We start from the raw sequence: 20,746 nt of genomic DNA on the forward strand, positions 1-20,746 counted from the left end.
TACATACTACTACTACATCTCTTTATCAACCAGTCTATATTAGCAGCAGACACAGTACAGTACGGTAGTCCACGGCTGTAGCTACCTCTGTGTCGGCACTGGGCAGTCCGTCCATAATTGTATACCACCTACCCGTGGTTTTTTTTTCTTTCTTCTTTATACATACATACTACTACTACATCTCTTTATCAACCAGTCTATATTAGCAGCAGACACAGTACAGTACGGTAGTCCACGGCTGTAGCTACCTCTGTGTCGGCACTGGGCAGTCCGTCCATAATTGTATACCACCTACCCGTGGTTTTTTTTTCTTTCTTCTTTATACATACATACTACTACTACATCTCTTTATCAACCAGTCTATATTAGCAGCAGACACAGTACAGTATGGTAGTCCACGGCTGTAGCTACCTCTGTGTCGGCACTCGGCAGTCCGTCCATAATTGTATACCACCTACCCGTGGTTTTTTTTTCTTTCTTCTTTATACATACATACTACTACTACATCTCTTTATCAACCAGTCTATATTAGCAGCAGACACAGTACAGTACGGTAGTCCACGGCTGTAGCTACCTCTGTGTCGGCACTCGGCAGTCCATCCATAATTGTATACTAGTATCCATCCATCTCCATTGTTTACCTGAGGTGCCTTTTAGTTGTGCCTATTAAAATATGGAGAACAAAAATGTTGAGGTTCCAAAATTAGGGAAAGATCAAGATCCACTTCCACCTCGTGCTGAAGCTGCTGCCACTAGTCATGGCCGAGACGATGAAATGCCAGCAACGTCGTCTGCCAAGGCCGATGCCCAATGTCATAGTACAGAGCATGTCAAATCCAAAACACCAAATATCAGTAAAAAAAGGACTCCAAAACCTAAAATAAAATTGTCGGAGGAGAAGCGTAAACTTGCCAATATGCCATTTACCACACGGAGTGGCAAGGAACGGCTGAGGCCCTGGCCTATGTTCATGGCTAGTGGTTCAGCTTCACATGAGGATGGAGGCACTCAGCCTCTCGCTAGAAAAATGAAAAGACTCAAGCTGGCAAAAGCAGTAGCACCGCAAAGAACTGTGCGTTCTTCGAAATCCCAAATCCACAAGGAGAGTCCAATTGTGTCGGTTGCGATGCCTGACCTTCCCAACACTGGACGTGAAGAGCATGCGCCTTCCACCATTTGCACGCCCCCTGCAAGTGCTGGAAGGAGCACCCGCAGTCCAGTTCCTGATAGTCAGATTGAAGATGTCAGTGTTGAAGTACACCAGGATGAGGAGGATATGGGTGTTGCTGGCGCTGGGGAGGAAATTGACCAGGAGGATTCTGATGGTGAGGTGGTTTGTTTAAGTCAGGCACCCGGGGAGACACCTGTTGTCCGTGGGAGGAATAGGGCCGTTGACATGCCTGGTGAAAATACCAAAAAAATCAGCTCTTCGGTGTGGAAGTATTTCACCAGAAATGCGGACAACAGGTGTCAAGCCGTGTGTTCCCTTTGTCAAGCTGTAATAAGTAGGGGTAAGGACGTTAACCACCTCGGAACATCCTCCCTTATACGTCACCTGCAGCGCATTCATAATAAGTCAGTGACAAGTTCAAAAACTTGGGCCGACAGCGGAAGCAGTCCACTGACCAGTAAATCCCTTCCTCTTGTAACCAAGCTCACGCAAACCACCCCACCAACTCCCTCAGTGTCAATTTCCTCCTTCCCCAGGAATGCCAATAGTCCTGCAGGCCATGTCACTGGCAATTCTGACGAGTCCTCTCCTGCCTGGGATTCCTCCGATGCATCCTTGCGTGTAACGCCTACTGCTGCTGGCGCTGCTGTTGTTGCTGCTGGGAGTCGATGGTCATCCCAGAGGGGAAGTCGTAAGCCCACTTGTACTACTTCCAGTAAGCAATTGACTGTCCAACAGTCCTTTGCGAGGAAGATGAAATATCACAGCAGTCATCCTGTTGCAAAGCGGATAACTGAGTCCTTGACAACTATGTTGGTGTTAGACGTGCGTCCGGTATCCGCCGTTAGTTCACAGGGAACTAGACAATTTATTGAGGCAGTGTGCCCCCGTTACCAAATACCATCTAGGTTCCACTTCTCTAGGCAGGCGATACCGAGAATGTACACGGACGTCAGAAAAAGACTCACCAGTGTCCTAAAAAATGCAGTTGTACCCAATGTCCACTTAACCACGGACATGTGGACAAGTGGAGCAGGGCAGGGTCAGGACTATATGACTGTGACAGCCCACTGGGTAGATGTATGGACTCCCGCCGCAAGAACAGCAGCGGCGGCACCAGTAGCAGCATCTCGCAAACGCCAACTCTTTCCTAGGCAGGCTACGCTTTGTATCACCGCTTTCCAGAATACGCACACAGCTGAAAACCTCTTACGGCAACTGAGGAAGATCATCGCAGAATGGCTTACCCCAATTGGACTCTCCTGTGGATTTGTGGCATCGGACAATGCCAGCAATATTGGCCCTCATTCTGAGTTGATCGCAGCAGCAAGAAAGTTAGCAATTGGGCAAAACCATGTGCACTGCAGGAGGGGTAGATATAACATGTGCAGAGGGAGTTAGATTTGGGTGTGGTGTGTTCAATCTGCAATCTAATTTGCAGTGTAAAAATAAAGCAGCCAGTATTTACCCTGCACAGAAACAAAATAACCCACCCAAATCTAACTCTCTCTGCACATAATATATCTGCTTCCCCTGCAGTGCACATGGATTTGCCCAATTGCTAACTTTCTTGCTGCTGCGATCAACTCAGAATGAGGGCCATTGTGTGTGCATTAAATATGGGCAAATTCCAGCACGTCCCATGTTTTGCACATACCTTGAATTTGGTGGTGCAGAATTTTTAAAAAAACGACAGGGGCGTGCAAGAGATGCTGTCGGTGGCCAGAAGAATTGCGGGACACTTTCGGCGTACAGGCACCACGTACAGAAGACTGGAGCACCACCAAAAACTACTGAACCTGCCCTGCCATCATCTGAAGCAAGAAGTGGTAACGAGGTGGAATTCAACCCTCTATATGCTTCAGAGGTTGGAGGAGCAGCAAAAGGCCATTCAAGCCTATACAATTGAGCACGATATAGGAGGTGGAATGCACCTGTCTCAAGCGCAGTGGAGAATGATTTCAACGTTGTGCAAGGTTCTGATGCCCTTTGAACTTGCCACACGTGAAGTCAGTTCAGACACTGCCAGCCTGAGTCAGGTCATTCCCCTCATCAGGCTTTTGCAGAAGAAGCTGGAGGCATTGAAGAAGGAGCTAAAAGGGAGCGATTCCGCTAGGCATGTGGGACTTGTGGATGCAGCCCTTAATTCGCTTAACAAGGATTCACGGGTGGTCAATCTGTTGAAATCAGAGCACTACATTTTGGCCACCGTGCTCGATCCTAGATTTAAAACCAACCTTGGATCTCTCTTTCCGGCAGACACAAGTCTGCTGGGGTGCAAAGACCTGCTGGTGACAAAATTGTCAAGTCAAGCGGAACGCGACCTGTCAACATCTCCTCCTTCACATTCTCCCGCAACTGGGGGTGCGAGGAAAAGGCTCAGAATTCCGAGCCCACCCGCTGGCGGTGATGCAGGGCAGTCTGGAGCGACTGCTGATGCTGACATCTGGTCCGGACTGAAGGACCTGACAACGATTACGGACATGTCGTCTACTGTCACTGCATATGATTCTCTCAACATTGAAAGAATGGTGGAGGATTATATGAGTGACCGCATCCAAGTAGGCACGTCACACAGTCCGTACTTATACTGGCAGGAAAAAGAGGCAATTTGGAGGCCCTTGCACAAACTGGCTTTATTCTACCTAAGTTGCCCTCCCACAAGTGTGTACTCCGAAAGAGTGTTTAGTGCCGCCGCTCACCTTGTCAGCAATCGGCGTACGAGGTTACATCCAGAAAATGTGGAGAAGATGATGTTCATTAAAATGAATTATAATCAATTCCTCCGCGGAGACACTGACCAGCAGCAATTGCCTCCACAAAGTACACAGGGAGCTGAGATGGTGGATTCCAGTGGGGACGAATTGATAATCTGTGAGGAGGGGGATGTACACGGTGATATATCGGAGGATGATGATGAGGTGGACATCTTGCCTCTGTAGAGCCAGTTTGTGCAAGGAGAGATTAATTGCTTCTTTTTTGGTGGGGGTCCAAACCAACCCGTCATATCAGTCACAGTCGTGTGGCAGACCCTGTCACTGAAATGATGGGTTGGTTAAAGTGTGCATGTCCTGTTTATACAACATAAGGGTGGGTGGGAGGGCCCAAGGACAATTCCATCTTGCACCTCTTTTTTCTTTTATTTTTCTTTGCGTCATGTGCTGTTTGGGGAGGGTTTTTTGGAAGGGACATCCTGCGTGACACTGCAGTGCCACTCCTAGATGGGCCCGGTGTTTGTGTCGGCCACTAGGGTCGCTAATCTTACTCACACAGCTACCTCATTGCGCCTCTTTTTTTCTTTGCGTCATGTGCTGTTTGGGGAGGGTTTTTTGGAAGGGACATCCTGCGTGACACTGCAGTGCCACTCCTAGATGGGCCAGGTGTTTGTGTCGGGCACTTGGGTCGCTGAGCTTAGTCACACAGCTACCTCATTGCACCTCTTTTTTTCTTTGCGTCATGTGCTGTTTGGGGAGTGTTTTTTGGAAGGGCCATCCTGCGTGACACTGCAGTGCCACTCCTAGATGGGCCAGGTGTTTGTGTCGGCCACTAGGGTCGCTTAGCTTAGTCATCCAGCGACCTCGGTGCAAATTTTAGGACTAAAAATAATATTGTGAGGTGTGAGGTATTCAGAATAGACTGAAAATGAGTGGAAATTATGGTTTTTGAGGTTAATAATAATATGGGATCAAAATGACCCCCAAATTCTATGATTTAAGCTGTTTTTTAGGGTTTTTTGAAAAAAACACCCGAATCCAAAACACACCCGAATCCGACAAAAAAAATTCGGTGAGGTTTTACCAAAACGCGGTCGAACCCAAAACACGGCCGCGGAACCGAACCCAAAACCAAAACACAAAACCCGAAAAATTTCAGGCGCTCATCTCTAATAACAACCCGATTTTTTTGTAACAATAACTATGTACAAGTATTGCAGACAATCCGCACTTGGGATGGGCGCCCAGCATCCACTACGGACTACGAGAAATAGATTTATCGGTAAGTAAAATCTTATTTTCTCTGACGTCCTAGTGGATGCTGGGACTCCGTCAGGACCATGTGGATTATACCAAAGCTCCCAAACGGGCGGGAGAGTGCGGATGACTCTGCAGCACCGAATGAGAGAACTCCAGGTCCTCTTTAGCCAGGGTATCAAATTTGTAGAATTTTACAAACGTGTTCTCCCCCGACCACGTAGCTGCTCGGCAGAGTTGTAATGCCGAGACCCCTCGGGCAGCCGCCCAAGATGAGCCCACCTTCCTTGTGGAATGGGCCTTGATAGATTTAGGCTGTGGCAGGCCTGCCACAGAATGTGCAAGTTGAATTGTGCTACAAATCCAACGAGCAATCGTCTGCTTAGAAGCAGGAGCACCCAGCTTGTTGGGTGCATACAGGATAAACAGCGAGTCAGATTTTCTGACTCCAGCCGTCCTTGAAATATATATTTTCAATGCCCTGACAACGTCCAGCAACTTGGAATCCTCCAAATCGCTAGTAGCCGCAGGCACCACAATAGGCTGGTTCAGGTGAAACGCTGAAACCACCTTAGGCAGAAACTGAGGACGCGTCCGCAGTTCTGCCCTGTCCGAATGGAAAATCAGATATGGGCTTTTATACGATAAAGCCGCCAATTTTGACACTCTCCTGGCTGAAGCCAGGGCCAGTAGCATGGTTACTTTCCATGTAAGATATTTCAAATCCACCGATTTGAGTGGCTCAAACCAATGGGATTTGAGAAAATCCAAAACTACATTAAGATCCCACGGAGCCACTGGGGGCACAACCGGGGGCTGTATATGTAGTACTCCTTTTACAAAAGTCTGGACTTCAGGAACTGAAGCCAATTCTTTCTGGAAGAAAATCGACAGGGCCGAAATTTGAACCTTAATGGACCCCAACTTGAGGCCCATAGTCAATCCTGTTTGCAGGAAATGTAGGAATCGACCCAGTTGAAATTCCTCCGTCGGGGCCTTCCTGGCCTCACACCACGCAACATATTTTCTCCAAATGCGGTGATAATGTTGTGCAGTCACCTCCTTCCTGGCTTTTACCAGGGTAGGGATGACCTCTTCCGGAATGCCTTTTTCCCTTAGAATTCGGCGTTCAACCGCCATGCCGTCAAACGCAGCCGCGGTAAGTCTTGGAATAGACACGGTCCCTGCTGAAGCAGGTCCCGTCTTAGAGGTAGAGGCCACGGATCTTCCGTGAGCATCTCCTGAAGTTCCGGGTACCAAGTTCTTCTTGGCCAATCCGGAGCCACGAGTATCGTTCTTACTCCCTTTTGCCGTATAATTCTCAGTACTTTTGGTATGAGAGGCAGAGGAGGAAACACATACACTGACTGGAACACCCACGGTGTTACCAGAGCGTCCACAGCTATTGCCTGAGGGTCTCTTGACCTGGCGCAATACCTGTCCAGTTTTTTGTTGAGGCGGGACGCCATCATATCCACCTTTGGTTTTTCCCAACGGTTCACAATCATGTGGAAGACTTCTGGATGAAGTCCCCACTCTCCCGGGTGTAGATCGTGTCTGCTGAGGAAGTCCGCTTCCCAGTTGTCCACTCCCGGAATGAACACTGCTGACAGTGCTATCACATGATCTTCCGCCCAGCGAAGAATCCTTGCAGCTTCTGCCATTGCCCTCCTGCTTCTTGTGCCGCCCTGTCTGTTTACGTGGGCGACTGCCGTGATGTTGTCCGACTGGATCAACACCGGCTGACCCTGAAGCAGGGGTTTTGCCAGGCTTAGAGCATTGTAAATCGCTCTTAGCTCCAGTATATTTATGTGAAGAGACATCTCCAGGCTTGACCACACTCCCTGGAAGTTTCTTCCCTGTGTGACCGCTCCCCAGCCTCTCAGACTGGCATCCGTGGTCACCAGGACCCAGTCCTGTATGCCGAATCTGCGGCCCTCTAACAGATGAGCACTCTGCAACCACCACAGAAGAGACACCCTTGTCCGTGGAGACAAAGTTATCCGCTGATGCATCTGCAGATGCGATCCGGACCATTTGTCCAGCAGATCCCACTGAAAAGTTTGTGCGTGGAATCTGCCGAATGGAATCGCTTCGTAAGAAGCCACCATTTTTCCCAGGACTCTTGTGCATTGATGCACAGACACTTTTCCTGGTTTTAGGAGGTTCCTGACAAGTTCGGATAACTCCCTGGCTTTCTCCTCCGGAAGAAACACCTTTTTCTGAACCGTGTCCAGAATCATTCCCAGGAACAGCAGACGTGTCGTCGGGGTCAATTGAGATTTTGGAAAATTCAGAATCCACCCGTGCTGTTGCAGCACTACTTGGGTTAGTGCTACTACGTCCCCCAGCTGTTCTCTGGACCTTGCCCTTATCAGGAGATCGTCCAAGTAAGGGATAATTAATACGCCTTTTCTTCGCAGAAGAAACATCATTTCGGCCATTACCTTGGTAAAGACCCGAGGTGCCGTAGACAATCCAAACGGCAGCGTCTGAAACTGATAATGACAGTTTTGCACCACGAACCTGAGGTACCCTTGATGTGAAGGGCAAATTGGGACATGCAGGTAAGCATCCTTGATGTCCAGGGACACCATAAAGTCCCCTTCTTCCAGATTCGCTATCACTGCTCTGAGTGACTCCATCTTGAACTTGAATTTTTGTATGTACAGGTTCAAAGATTTCAGATTTAGAATAGGTCTTACCGAGCCGTCCGGCTTCGGTACCACAAATAGTGTGGAATAATACCCCTTTCCCTGTTGTAGGAGGGGTACCTTGACTATCACCTGCTGAGAATACAGCTTGTGAATGGCTTCCAATACCGTCGCCCTGTCTGAGGGAGACGTTGGCAGAGCAGACTTTAGGAACCGGCGAGGGGGAGACTTCTCGAATTCCAACCTGTAACCCTGAGATACTACCTGCAGGATCCAGGGGTCCACCTGTGAGTGAGCCCACTGTGCGCTGAAATTCTTAAGTCGACCCCCCACCGCCCCTGAGTCCGCTTGTAAAGCCCCAACGTCATGCTGAGGGCTTTGCAGAAGCCGGGGAGGGCTTCTGCTCCTGGGAGGGAGCTGCTTGGTGCACTCTCTTACCCTTTCCTTTGCCTCGGGGCAGATATGACTGTCCTTTTGCCTGCTTGTTCTTATAGGAACGAAAGGACTGCGGCTGAAAAGACGGTGTCTTTTTCTGTTGGGAGGGGACCTGAGGTAAAAAATAAGAATTTACTTACCGATAATTCTATTTCTCGTAGTCCGTAGTGGATGCTGGGGACTCCGTCAGGACCATGGGGAATAGCGGCTCCGCAGGAGACAGGGCACAAAAATAAAGCTTTAGGATTAGGTGGTGTGTACTGGCTCCTCCCCCTATGACCCTCCTCCAAGCCTCAGTTAGGATACTGTGCCCGGACGAGCGTACACAATAAGGAAGGATATTGAATCCCGGGTAAGACTCATACCAGCCACACCAATCACACCGTATAACTTGTGATCTGAACCCAGTTAACAGTATGACAAACGTAGGAGCCTCTAAACAGACGGCTCACAACAATAACAACCCGAATTTGTTTGTAACAATAACTATGTACAAGTATTGCAGACAATCCGCACTTGGGATGGGCGCCCAGCATCCACTACGGACTACGAGAAATAGAATTATCGGTAAGTAAATTCTTATTTTCTCTAACGTCCTAAGTGGATGCTGGGGACTCCGTCAGGACCATGGGGATTATACCAAAGCTCCCAAACGGGCGGGAGAGTGCGGATGACTCTGCAGCACCGAATGAGAGAACTCAAGGTGCTCCTCAGCCAGGGTATCAAATTTGTAGAATTTTGCAAACGTGTTTGCCCCTGACCAAGTAGCAGCTCGGCAGAGTTGTAATGCCGAGACCCCCCGGGCAGCCACCCAGGATGAGCCCAGTTTCCTTGTGGAATGGGCCTTGACAGATTTAGGTTGTTGCAAGCCTGCCACAGAATGTGCAAGTTGAATTGTGCTACAAATCCAACGAGCAATCGTCTGCTTAGAAGCAGGAGCACCCATCTTGTTGGGTGCATACAATATAAACAGTGAGTCAGACTTTCTGACTCCCGCCGTTCTTGAAATATATATTTTCAATGCCCGGACCACGTCCAACAACTTGGAATCCTCCAAATTGTTAGTAGCCGCAGGCACCACAATAGGCTGGTTCAGGTGAAACGCTGACACCACCTTAGGCAGAAAATGAGGACGCGTCCGCAGTTCTGCCCTGTCCGTATGGAAAATCAGATATGGGCTCTTATATGATAAAGCCTCCAATTCTGATACTCTCCTGGCTGAAGCCAGGGCCAGTAGCATGGTTACTTTCCATGTAAGATACTTCAACTCCACCGATTTGAGCGGCTCAAACCAATGGGATTTGAGAAAATCCAAGACTACATTAAGATCCCACGGTGCCACTGGGGGCACAACCGGGGGCTGTATATGTAGTACTCCTTTTACAAAAGTCTGGACTTCAGGAACTGAAGCCAATTCTTTCTGGAAGAAAATCGACAGGGCCGAAATTTGAACCTTAATGGACCCCAATTTGAGGCCCATAGACAATCCTGTTTGCAGGAAATGTAGGAATCGACCCAGTTGAAATTCCTCCGTGGGGGCCTTCCTGGCCTCACACCACGCAACATATTTTCTCCAAATGTGGTGATAATGTTGTGCAGTCACCTCCTTCCTGGCTTTTACCAGTGTAGGAATGACCTCTTCCGGAATGCCTTTTTCCCTTAGAATTCGGCGTTCAACCGCCATGCCGTCAAACGCAGCCGCGGTAAGTCTTGGAATAGACACGGTCCCTGCTGAAGCAGGTCCCGTCTTAGAGGTAGAGGCCACGGATCCTCCGTGAGCATCTCTTGAAGTTCCGGGTACCAAGTTCTTCTTGGCCAATCCGGAGCCACTAGTATCGTTCTTACTCCCTTTTGCCGTATAATTCTCAGTACTTTTGGTATGAGAGGCAGAGGAGGGAACACATACACTGACTGGAACACCCACGGTGTTACCAGAGCGTCCACAGCTATTGCCTGAGGGTCTCTTGACCTGGCGCAATACCTGTCCAGTTTTTTGTTGAGGCGGGACGCCATCATATCCACCATTGGTTTTTCCCAACGGTTCACAATCATGTGGAAGACTTCTGGATGAAGTCCCCACTCTCCCGGGTGTAGATCGTGTCTGCTGAGGAAGTCTGCTTCCCAGTTGTCCACTCCCGGAATGAATACTGCTGACAGTGCTATCACATGATCTTCCGCCCAGCGAAGAATCCTTGCAGCTTCTGCCATTGCTGTCCTGCTTATTGTGCCGCCCTGTCTGTTTACGTGGGCGACTGCCGTGATGTTGTCCGACTGGATCAACACCGGCTGACCCTGAAGCAGGGGTTTTGCCAGACTTAGAGCATTGTAAATCGCTCTTAGCTCCAGTATATTTATGTGAAGAGACATCTCCAGGCTTGACCATACTCCCTGGAAGTTTCTTCCCTGTGTGACCGCTCCCCAGCCTCTCAGACTGGCATCCGTGGTCACCAGGACCCAGTCCTGTATGCCGAATCTGCGGCCCTCTAACAGATGAGCACTCTGCAACCACCACAGAAGAGACACCCTTGTCCGTGGCGATAAGGTTATCCGCTGATGCATCTGCAGATGCGATCCGGACCATTTGTCCAGCAGATCCCACTGAAAAGTTTGTGCGTGGAATCTGCCGAATGGAATCGCTTCGTAAGAAGCCACCATCTTTCCCAGGACTCTTGTGCATTGATGCACAGACACTGTCCCTGGTTTTAGGAGGTTCCTGACAAGTTCGGATAACTCCCTGGCTTTCTCCTCCGGAAGAAACACCTTTTTCTGAACCGTGTCCTGAATCATTCCCAGGAACAGCAGACGTGTCGTCGGGGTCAACTGAGATTTTGGAAAATTCAGAATCCACCCGTGTTGTTGCAGCACTAGTTGGGTTAGTGCTACTCCGTCTTCCAGCTGTTCTCTGGACCTTGCCCTTATCAGGAGATCGTCCAAGTAAGGGATAATTAATACGCCTCTTCTTCGTAGAAGGATCATCATTTCGGCCATTACCTTGGTAAAGACCCGAGGTGCCGTGGACAATCCAAACGGCAGCGTCTGAAACTGATAATGACAGTTTTGCACCACGAACCTGAGGTACCCTTGATGTGAAGGGCAAATTGGGACATGCAGGTAAGCATCCTTTATGTCCAGGGACACCATAAAGTCCCCTTCTTCCAGATTCGCTATCACTGCTCTGAGTGACTCCATCTTGAACTTGAATTTTTGTATGTACAGGTTCAAAGATTTCAGATTTAGAATAGGTCTTACCGAGCCGTCCGGCTTCGGTACCACAAATAGCGTGGAGTAATACCCCTTTCCCTGTTGTAGGAGGGGTACCTTGACTATCACCTGCTGAGAAAACAGCTTGTGAATGGCTTCCAATACCGTCGCCCTGTCTGAGGGAGACGTTGGCAAAGCAGACTTTAGGAACCGGCGAGGGGGAGACTTCTCGAATTCCAACCTGTAACCCTGAGATACTACCTGCAGAATCCAGGGGTCCACCTGTGAGCAAGCCCACTGTGCGCTGAAATTCTTGAGTCGACCCCCCACCGCTCCTGAGTCCGCTTGTAAGGCCCCAGCGTCATGCTGAGGGCTTTGCAGAACCCTGGGAGGGCTTCTGTTCCTGGGCAGGGGCTGCTTGCTGCCCTCTCTTACCCCTTCCTCTGCCCCGAGGCAGATATGACTGTCCTTTTGTCCGCTTGTTCTTATAGGACCGAAAGGACTGCGGCTGAAAAGACGGTGTCTTTTTCTGTTGGGAGGGGGTCTGAGGTAAAAAAGTGGATTTTCCGGCAGTTGCCGTGGCCACCAGATCCGATAGACCGACGCCAAATAATTCCTCCCCTTTATACGGCAATACTTCCATATGTCGTTTGGAATCCGCATCACCTGACCACTGTCGCGTCCATAAACTCCTTCTGGCAGATATGGACATCGCATTTACTCTCGATGCCAGAGTGCAAATATCTCTCTGCGCATCTCGCATATAAAGGAAAGCATCCTTTAATTGCTCTATAGTCAATAAAATACTGTCCCTATCCAGGGTATCAATATTTTCAGTCAGGGAATCCAACCAGACGACCCCAGCACTGCACATCCAGGCTGAGGCGATGGCTGGTCGCAGTATAACACCAGTATGTGTGTATATACTTTTTAGGGTAGTTTCCAGTCTCCTATCCGCTGGATCCCTGAGGGCGGCCGTATCAGGAGACGGTAACGCCACTTGTTTTGATAAGCGTGTGAGCGCCTTATCCACCCTAGGGGGTGTTTCCCAGCGCGCCCTAACCTCTGGCGGGAAAGGGTATAATGCTAATAACTTTTTTGAAATTAGCATTTTTCTATCTGGGTTAACCCACGCTTCATCACATACATCATTTAATTCCTCTGATTCAGGAAAAACTACAGGTAGTTTTTTCACCCCCCACATAATACCCCTTTTTGTGGTACTTGCAGTATCAGAGATATGCAAAGCCTCCTTCATTGCCGTGATCATATAACGTGTGGCCCTACTTGAAAATACGTTTGTTTCATCACCGTCGACACTAGATTCAGTGTCTGTGTCTGGGTCTGTGTCGACCGACTGAGGTAAAGGGCGCTTTAAAGCCCCTGACGGTGTCTGAGACGCCTGGGCAGGTACTAACTGGTTTGCCGGCCGTCTCATGTCGTCAACTGAGTTTTGTAATGTGCTGACATTATCACGTAATTCCATAAACAAAGCCATCCATTCCGGTGTCGACTCCCTGGGGGGTGACATCACCATTATCGGCAATTGCTCTGCCTCCACGCCAACATCGTCCTCATACATGTCGACACACACGTACTGACACACAGCAGACACACAGGGAATGCTCTTATCGAAGACAGGACCCCACTAGCCCTTTGGGGAGACAGAGGGAGAGTTTGCCAGCACACACCCAAGCGCTATAATATATATGGGAACAACCTTATATAAGTGTTGTTCCTTATAGCAGCTTAAATATATCCAATATATCGCCAAAAAATGCCCCCCCTCTCTGTTTTACCCTGTTTCTGTAGTGCAGTGCAGGGGAGAGTCCTGGGAGCCTTCCTCACAGCGGAGCTGAGCAGGAAAATGGCGCTGTGTGCTGAGGAGAATAAGCCCCGCCCCCTATTTCGGCGGGCTTTCCTCCCGTAGTTTTAGATAACTGGCATGGGTTAAATACATACATATAGCCTCAATGGCTATATGTGATGTATTCTTTTGCCATAAGGTATTAAAATATTGCTGCCCAGGGCGCCCCCAGCAGCGCCCTGCACCCTCCGTGACCGCTTGGTGTGAAGTGTGTGACAACAATGGCGCACAGCTGCAGTGCTGTGCGCTACCTTCATGAAGACTGAAGAGCCTTCTGCCGCCTGTTTCCGGACCTTCAATCTTCAGCATCTGTAAGGGGGGTCGGCGGCGCGGCTCCGGGACGAACCCCAGGGTGAGACCTGTGTTCCGACTCCCTCTGGAGCTAATGGTGTCCAGTAGCCTAAGAATCCAATCCATCCTGCACGCAGGTGAGTTGAAATTCTCTCCCCTAAGTCCCTCGATGCAGTGAGCCTGTTGCCAGCAGGACTCACTGAAAATAAAAAACCTAAAAAACTTTTTCTAAGCAGCTCTTTAGGAGAGCCACCTAGATTGCACCCTGCTCGGACGGGCACAAAAACCTAACTGAGGCTTGGAGGAGGGTCATAGGGGGAGGAGCCAGTACACACCACCTAATCCTAAAGCTTTATTTTTGTGCCCTGTCTCCTGCGGAGCCGCTATTCCCCATGGTCCTGACGGAGTCCCCAGCATCCACTTAGGACGTTAGAGAAAGGTGGATTTCCCGGCTGTTGCCGTGGCCACCAAATCCGATAGACCGACCCCAAATAATTCCTCCCCTTTATACGGCAATACTTCCATATGCCGTTTGGAATCCGCATCACCTGACCACTGTCGCGTCCATAAACTTCTTCTGGCAGATATGGACATCGCACTTACTCTCGATGCCAGAGTGCAAATATCCCTCTGAGCATCTCGCATATAAAGAAAAGCATCCTTTAATTGCTCTATAGTCAATAAAATACTGTCCCTATCCAGGGTATCAATATTTTCAGTCAGGGAATCCGACCAAACCACCCCAGCACTGCACATCCATGCAGAGGCGATGGCTGGTCGCAGTATAACACCAGTATGAGTGTATATACTTTTCAGGGTAGTTTCCAGCCTCCTATCAGCTGGATCCTTGAGGGCGGCCGTTTCAGGAGACGGTAACGCCACTTGTTTTGATAAGCGTGTGAGTGCCTTATCCACCCTAGGGGGTGTTTCCCAGCGCGCCCTAACCTCTGGCGGGAAAGGATATAATGCCAATAACTTCTTTGAAATTAGCAGTTTTCTATCGGGGTTAACCCACGCTTCATCACACACTTCATTCAATTCCTCTGATTCAGGAAAAACTACAGGTAGTTTTTTCAGACCCCACATAATACCCCTTTTTGTGGTACTTGCAGTATCAGAGATATGCAAAGCCTCCTTCATTGCCGTGATCATATAACGTGTGGCCCTACTGGAAAATACGTTTGTTTCTTCACCGTCGACACTAGATTCGGTGTCCGTGTCTGGGTCTGTGTCGACCGACTGAGGTAAAGGGCGTTTTACAGCCCCTGACGGTGTCTGAGACGCCTGGACAGGTACTAACTGGTTTGCCGGCCGTCTCATGTCGTCAACTGATTTTTGTAACGTGCTGACATTATCACGTAATTCCATAAACAAAGCCATCCATTCCGGTGTCGACTCCCTAGGGGGTGACATCACCATTACCGGCAATTGCTCCGCCTCCACACCAACATCGTCCTCATACATGTCGACACACACGTACCGACACACAGCAGACACACAGGGAATGCTCTTATCGAAGACAGGACCCCACTAGCCCTTTGGGGAGACAGAGGGAGAGTTTGCCAGCACACACCCAAGCGCTATAAATATATAGGAACAACCCTACAGAAGTGTTGTTTCCTTTATAGCAGCTTAATATATCAATATCGCCAAAAAAGTGCCCCCCCTCTCTGTTTTTTTACCCTGTTTCTGTAGTGCAGTGCAGGGGAGAGTCCTGGGAGCCTTCCTCGCAGCGGAGCTGTGCAGGAAAATGGCGCTGTGTGCTGAGGAGATAGGCCCCGCCCCCTATTTCGGCGGGCTCTTCTCCCGGTGTTTGTGAGACCTGGCAGGGGTTAAATACATCCATATAGCCCCAGGGGCTATATGTGATGTATTTTTAGCCAGAACAAGGTATTATCATTGCTGCCCAGGGCGCCCCCCCCCCAGCGCCCTGCACCCTCAGTGACCGCTGGTGTGAAGTGTGCTGACAACAATGGCGCACAGCTGCAGTGCTGTGCGCTACCTCATGAAGACTGAAAAGTCTTCTGCCGCCGGTTTCTGGACCTCTTCACTTTTCGGCATCTGCAAGGGGGTCGGCGGCGCGGCTCCGGGACCGGACTCCATGGCTGGGCCTGTGTTCGATCCCTCTGGAGCTAATGGTGTCCAGTAGCCTAAGAAGCCAATCCATCCTGCACGCAGGTGAGTTCACTTCTTCTCCCCTAAGTCCCTCGTTGCAGTGAGCCTGTTGCCAGCAGGACTCACTGAAAATAAAAAACCTAATAACTTTTTCTAAGCAGCTCTTTAGGAGAGCCACCTAGATTGCACCCTGCTCGGACGGGCACAAAAACCTAACTGAGGCTTGGAGGAGGGTCATAGGGGGAGGAGCCAGTGCACACCACCTAGTCCTAAAGCTTTTATTTTTGTGCCCTGTCTCCTGCGGAGCCGCTAATCCCCATGGTCCTGACGGAGTCCCAGCATCCACTAGGACGTCAGAGAAATTATGAATATTAAGCCCACTCCACTATCCACCCCTCCCCTGTGTATTAAACACCCCCTACCACCCTGGAAGTCATGTACCTGGGCCCCTTCATTCAGCACAATGTCCCCTTCTACAGATTAGTGTTCTCCTTCCTGCCCCATTTGTGCAGTAAAGGAGTAATTAGCAGAAATTATTTCTCCAGGTCCAACATGCTGAGCAAAAGATAGAACCCCCCTACCCCCCGCAGAACATCAAAGATGCTGCAGATAGCACCCCTCACCCCTACCGCTGATGGGTGGATAGGGGCTCCAGTGCATTGCTGTGCCCAGGGGCCTACACTGCTGTTAAGACGGCTCTGGTTGTGCTGCAGGATTCTTAAAGATACACTACCTCATCTTACTATTACTTGGCAGTGCACATAAAGGCTCTATATACATTATATACATAAGATACTACACCGCGAATAGTGGCATTTTCTGGTGGCGGAGCCAGGCGCCCCCCCCCCCCCCCCCCCCCCCCCTCCGAATTTTCATGCAGTGCCTCCTCTCCGAGCTTCTGCCAGAGAGGAGGAATCAGAAGTAGGTAAATATGGTTATAATGTTAGCACGGGTTGGGGTTGTGTTATCGGTGGCCAGTATCCCAGCAGTCAGCATTCCGACGCCGGGCTAATTGCCGCAGAATGCCAGCGAGGGGGGGGGGGGGGGTGGAGTGCAAAAAAGCCTCGTTGGACACCTACGAGTGGGAATAGTCTCCGTTAGTCAGCATGCCGACTGTCAGGATTTCGAGCGGGGCCGGATGTAGGGATCGGTATTGTGACTGGCGGTCACATAACTACATCCCATTAGCACCACATCCACACCCATAACAATACAAAATGGTACACAAGTAGACTTCAGAACTTTTATCTACAGGGGTCAAAATAAGGAAGTTCTCAAATGTAATCATATCGATTCTCAATATACAGCATTTTGGTGCAGGATAACCAAAATATCTTAGGAATGTTTACTGGTTCTCAGGGCCTGATGCCAGAGTCGTACTGGCCAACAGGGGAAAGCCCTGTGGGCCCCATCCCCTCCTCAAAGGCTCAGGTTCCAGACTGTGAACTTAAATGATACTTTATACATACAGTATGTTACATTATACTGCACAGGACTATGGTGTATTCTCTACAGTGCATAGCTGTTATTCATCTGGTACATCATCATGCATGCACTAGCAGTATTTACTGTACATATTAATCAAATGACTCAGACCATGCACTCTCTAATGGTTAGCCAAGCCTCTCAGCATTGGCCCCTACCACTACATTCCCCCGGTGGGCACGTTATGCTCCTGGATTCACCCACTTCCTTAAAGAAGTAGGTGGACCAGATGCTTGATGCCCCAATTTGTGGTGAATTGCATCATCATCGCCCCCGCAAGGGTGGATCGCAATGACACAGTTTAGAGTGCCATGCTCCCTGCACCTCACCCCACCAGCTTCTCTTGGTCAGCGCGGGCAAAAAGTTGGTAAATATGACACGCGGTGACAGCTAGTCTCCACTTCCAGCATGTACAACTGGCAAGCCATCTATGTTCAAATGAACTGACACAAACATACTGTATGGGCCACTCCTTCATTTCCAGTCTTGGTACAGCAGTCGTAAACTCTAGATGTGCTGTGTCTTATCATTTTTACCACTACAGATATATGCATACCCGCCAACATTTTACGCTGGAAAACCGGTTCAAATTTGGAAAAGGGGCGTGACCACGGATAAAGGGGCGTGGCCATGCCCCCTTTCCTATACTTTCAATGGTGATTTAGTGAGTCAAAAATCAGTACAAAGCTCTTTTTGGCCGGTACAGACCATTAAAAAACGGTACTGTACCAGACAAAAAGGTACAGTTGGAGGGTATGTATATGCCACAGACAATAATGGAACTGATTTGCATTACGTAATGGAGTAGCATAGCTCACATGTCCTTATAATCTCTTTTACACCTTGGGGTATTTTCCCGTTTGAGGTCAAAGTTCAATCACGAATGACATCTAAAGTGTAAATATGCAACTTTTTGAATTGATTACGACTAATTTACTAAGCTGCCGTATTCTGCATTTTCGGTTTTTCCGATGTCGATGTCATTCGTTTTTTTAGGCAGTGTTTTACGTGAGTGACTTGTAAAACACTGCCGACTTTAATACAATGAATCTCGGCCGGATCTGAGAGATCCGTGATGGGCTTCATTGTGCACCTTGTTAAAAAAAAAAAAAATGTTTAAACTTAAAAAAAAAATTGCGTGGGGTCCCCCCTCCTAAGCCAAACCAGCCTCGGGCTCTTTAAGCCGGTCCTGGTTGCAAAAATATGGGTAAAAAATTGACAGGGGTTCCCCCATATTTAAGCAACCAGCACCGGGCTCTGCACCTGGTCCTGGTTCCAAAAATACGGGGGACAAAAAGCGTAGGGGTCCCCCGTATTTTTGAAACCAGCACCGGGCTCCACTAGCTGGACAGATAATGCCACAGCCGGGGGTCACTTTTATACAGTGCCTTGCGGCCGTGGCATCAAATATCCAACTAGTCACCCCTGGCCGAGGTACCCTGGGGGAGTGGGGACCCCTTCAATCAAGGGGTCCCCCCCCAGCCACCCAAGGGCCAGGGGTGAAGCCCGAGGCTGTCCCCCCCATCCAATGGGCTGCGGATGGGGGGCTGATAGCCTTTGTTGTAAGTTATGAATATTGTTTTTAGTAGCAGTACTACAAGTTCCAGCAAGCCTCCCCCGCAAGCTGGTACTTGGAGAACCACAAGTACCAGCATGCGGCAGAAAACCGGGCCCGCTGGTACCTGTAGTACTACTACTAAAAAAATACCCCAATAAAGACAATACACACACACCTTGAAAGTATAACTTTAATGCATACATACACACCACCATATACACATACTTACCTTATGTTCACACGAGGGTCGGTCCTCTTCTCCATGTAGAATCCATGGTGTACCTGTTGAAAAAATTCTGCTCACCAAATCCAGTGTAGAGGGCTCCTCGGATAATCCATTTGTAATCCACGTACTTGTAAAAAGAAAAAAACGGGACACCCGACCACGAACTGAAAGGGGCCCCATGTTTTCACATGGGACCCCTTTCCCCGAATGCCAGAAACCCCCTCTGACTGTTGTCTAAGTGGGTTTCTTCAGCCAATCAGGGAGCGCCACGTTGTGGCACCCTCCTGATCGGCTGTGTGCTCCTGTACTGTCTGACAGGCGGCACACGGCAGTGTTACAATGTAGCGCCTATGCGCTCCATTGTAACCAATGGTGGGAACTTTGTGGTCAGCGGTGAGGTCACTTTCGGTCAACCGCTGACCACAAAGTTCCCACCATTGGTTACAATGGAGCGCATAGGCGCTACATTGTAACACTGCCGTGTGCCGCCTGTCAGACAGTACAGGAGCACACAGCCGATCAGGAGGGTGCCACAACGTGGCGCTCCCTGATTGGCTGAAGAAACCCACTTAGGCATCAGTCAGAGGGGGTTTCTGGCATTCGGGGAAAGGGGTCCCATGTGAAAACATGGGGCCCCTTTCAGTTCGTGGTTGGGTGTCCCGTTTTTTTATTTTTACAAGTACGTGGATTACAAATGGATTATCCGAGGAGCCCTCTACACTGGATTTGGTGAGTAGAATTTTTTCAACAGGTACACCATGGATTCTACATGGAGAAGAGGACCGACCCTCGTGTGAACATAAGGTAAGTATGTGTATATGGTGGTGTGTATGTATGCATTAAAGTTATACTTTCAAGGTGTGTGTGTGTATTGTCTTTATTGGGGTATTTTTTAGTAGTAGTACTACAGGTACCAGCGGGCCCGGTTTTCCGCCGCATGCTGGTACTTGTGGTTCTCCAAGTACCAAATTGCGGGGGAGGCTTGCTGGGACTTGTAGTACTGCTACTAAAAACAATATTCATAACTTACAACAAAGGCTATCAGCCCCCCATCCGCAGCCCATTGGATGGGGGGGACAGCCTCGGGCTTCACCCCTGGCCCTTGGGTGGCTGGGGGGGACCCCTTGATTGAAGGGGTCCCCACTCCCCAAGGGTACCCCGGCCAGGGGTGACTAGTTGGATATTTGATGCCACGGCCGCAAGGCACTGTATAAAAGTGACCCCCGGCTGTGGCATTATCTGTCCAGCTAGTGGAGCCCGGTGTTGGTTTAAAAAATACGGGGGACCCCTACGCTTTTTGTCCCCCGTATTTTTGGAACCAGGACCAGGCGCAGAGCCCGGTGCTGGTTGTTTAAATATGGGGAACCCCTGTCAATTTTTTTCCCATATTTTTGCAACCAGGGCCGGCTCAAAGAGCCCGAGGCTGGTTTGGTTTAGGAGGGGGGACCCCACGCATTTTTTTTTTGAAAAATAAAAACATTTCCCACCCCTTCCCACTGAAAAACATGCACGGATCTCATGGATCCGTGCATGCCTATACAAACACAGGATAAAAAAGCAGGTCTGGTATTTTTTAGCACTTTTTCACGATTTGTATTTCATCACGGCAGTGTTTGGCTATTGTCGGCAGTGTTTGTGTTTTGCACTTTTTAGTAAATTCACGATTTCTATCAAATCGCAGGCGTATTTGACCGATGGTGTATTGATTCGTGATTTTTTCCTAGGACTTCCAAAATATTACGAATGCCCTCATCACTGCCGTGATTTTTGCT

The 20,746-nt window shown here is 49.3% G+C and overlaps 1 protein-coding gene and 1 long non-coding RNA gene across 3 annotated transcripts in view; one reads left to right on the forward strand and one right to left on the reverse strand.

The window, feature by feature from the left end:
- Positions 1-20,746, reverse strand: part of ANKS1B (ankyrin repeat and sterile alpha motif domain containing 1B) — a 353,018-nt gene that overhangs the window by 208,611 nt on the left and 123,661 nt on the right. The gene's annotated exons all lie outside the window — the stretch shown is intronic.
- Positions 1-20,746, forward strand: part of LOC134935622 (uncharacterized) — a 72,153-nt gene that overhangs the window by 43,252 nt on the left and 8,155 nt on the right. The gene's annotated exons all lie outside the window — the stretch shown is intronic.

This window comes from Pseudophryne corroboree, chromosome 6, assembly GCF_028390025.1.
Source record: "Pseudophryne corroboree isolate aPseCor3 chromosome 6, aPseCor3.hap2, whole genome shotgun sequence".
In the NCBI taxonomy this organism is placed as follows: Eukaryota; Metazoa; Chordata; class Amphibia; order Anura; family Myobatrachidae; genus Pseudophryne; species Pseudophryne corroboree.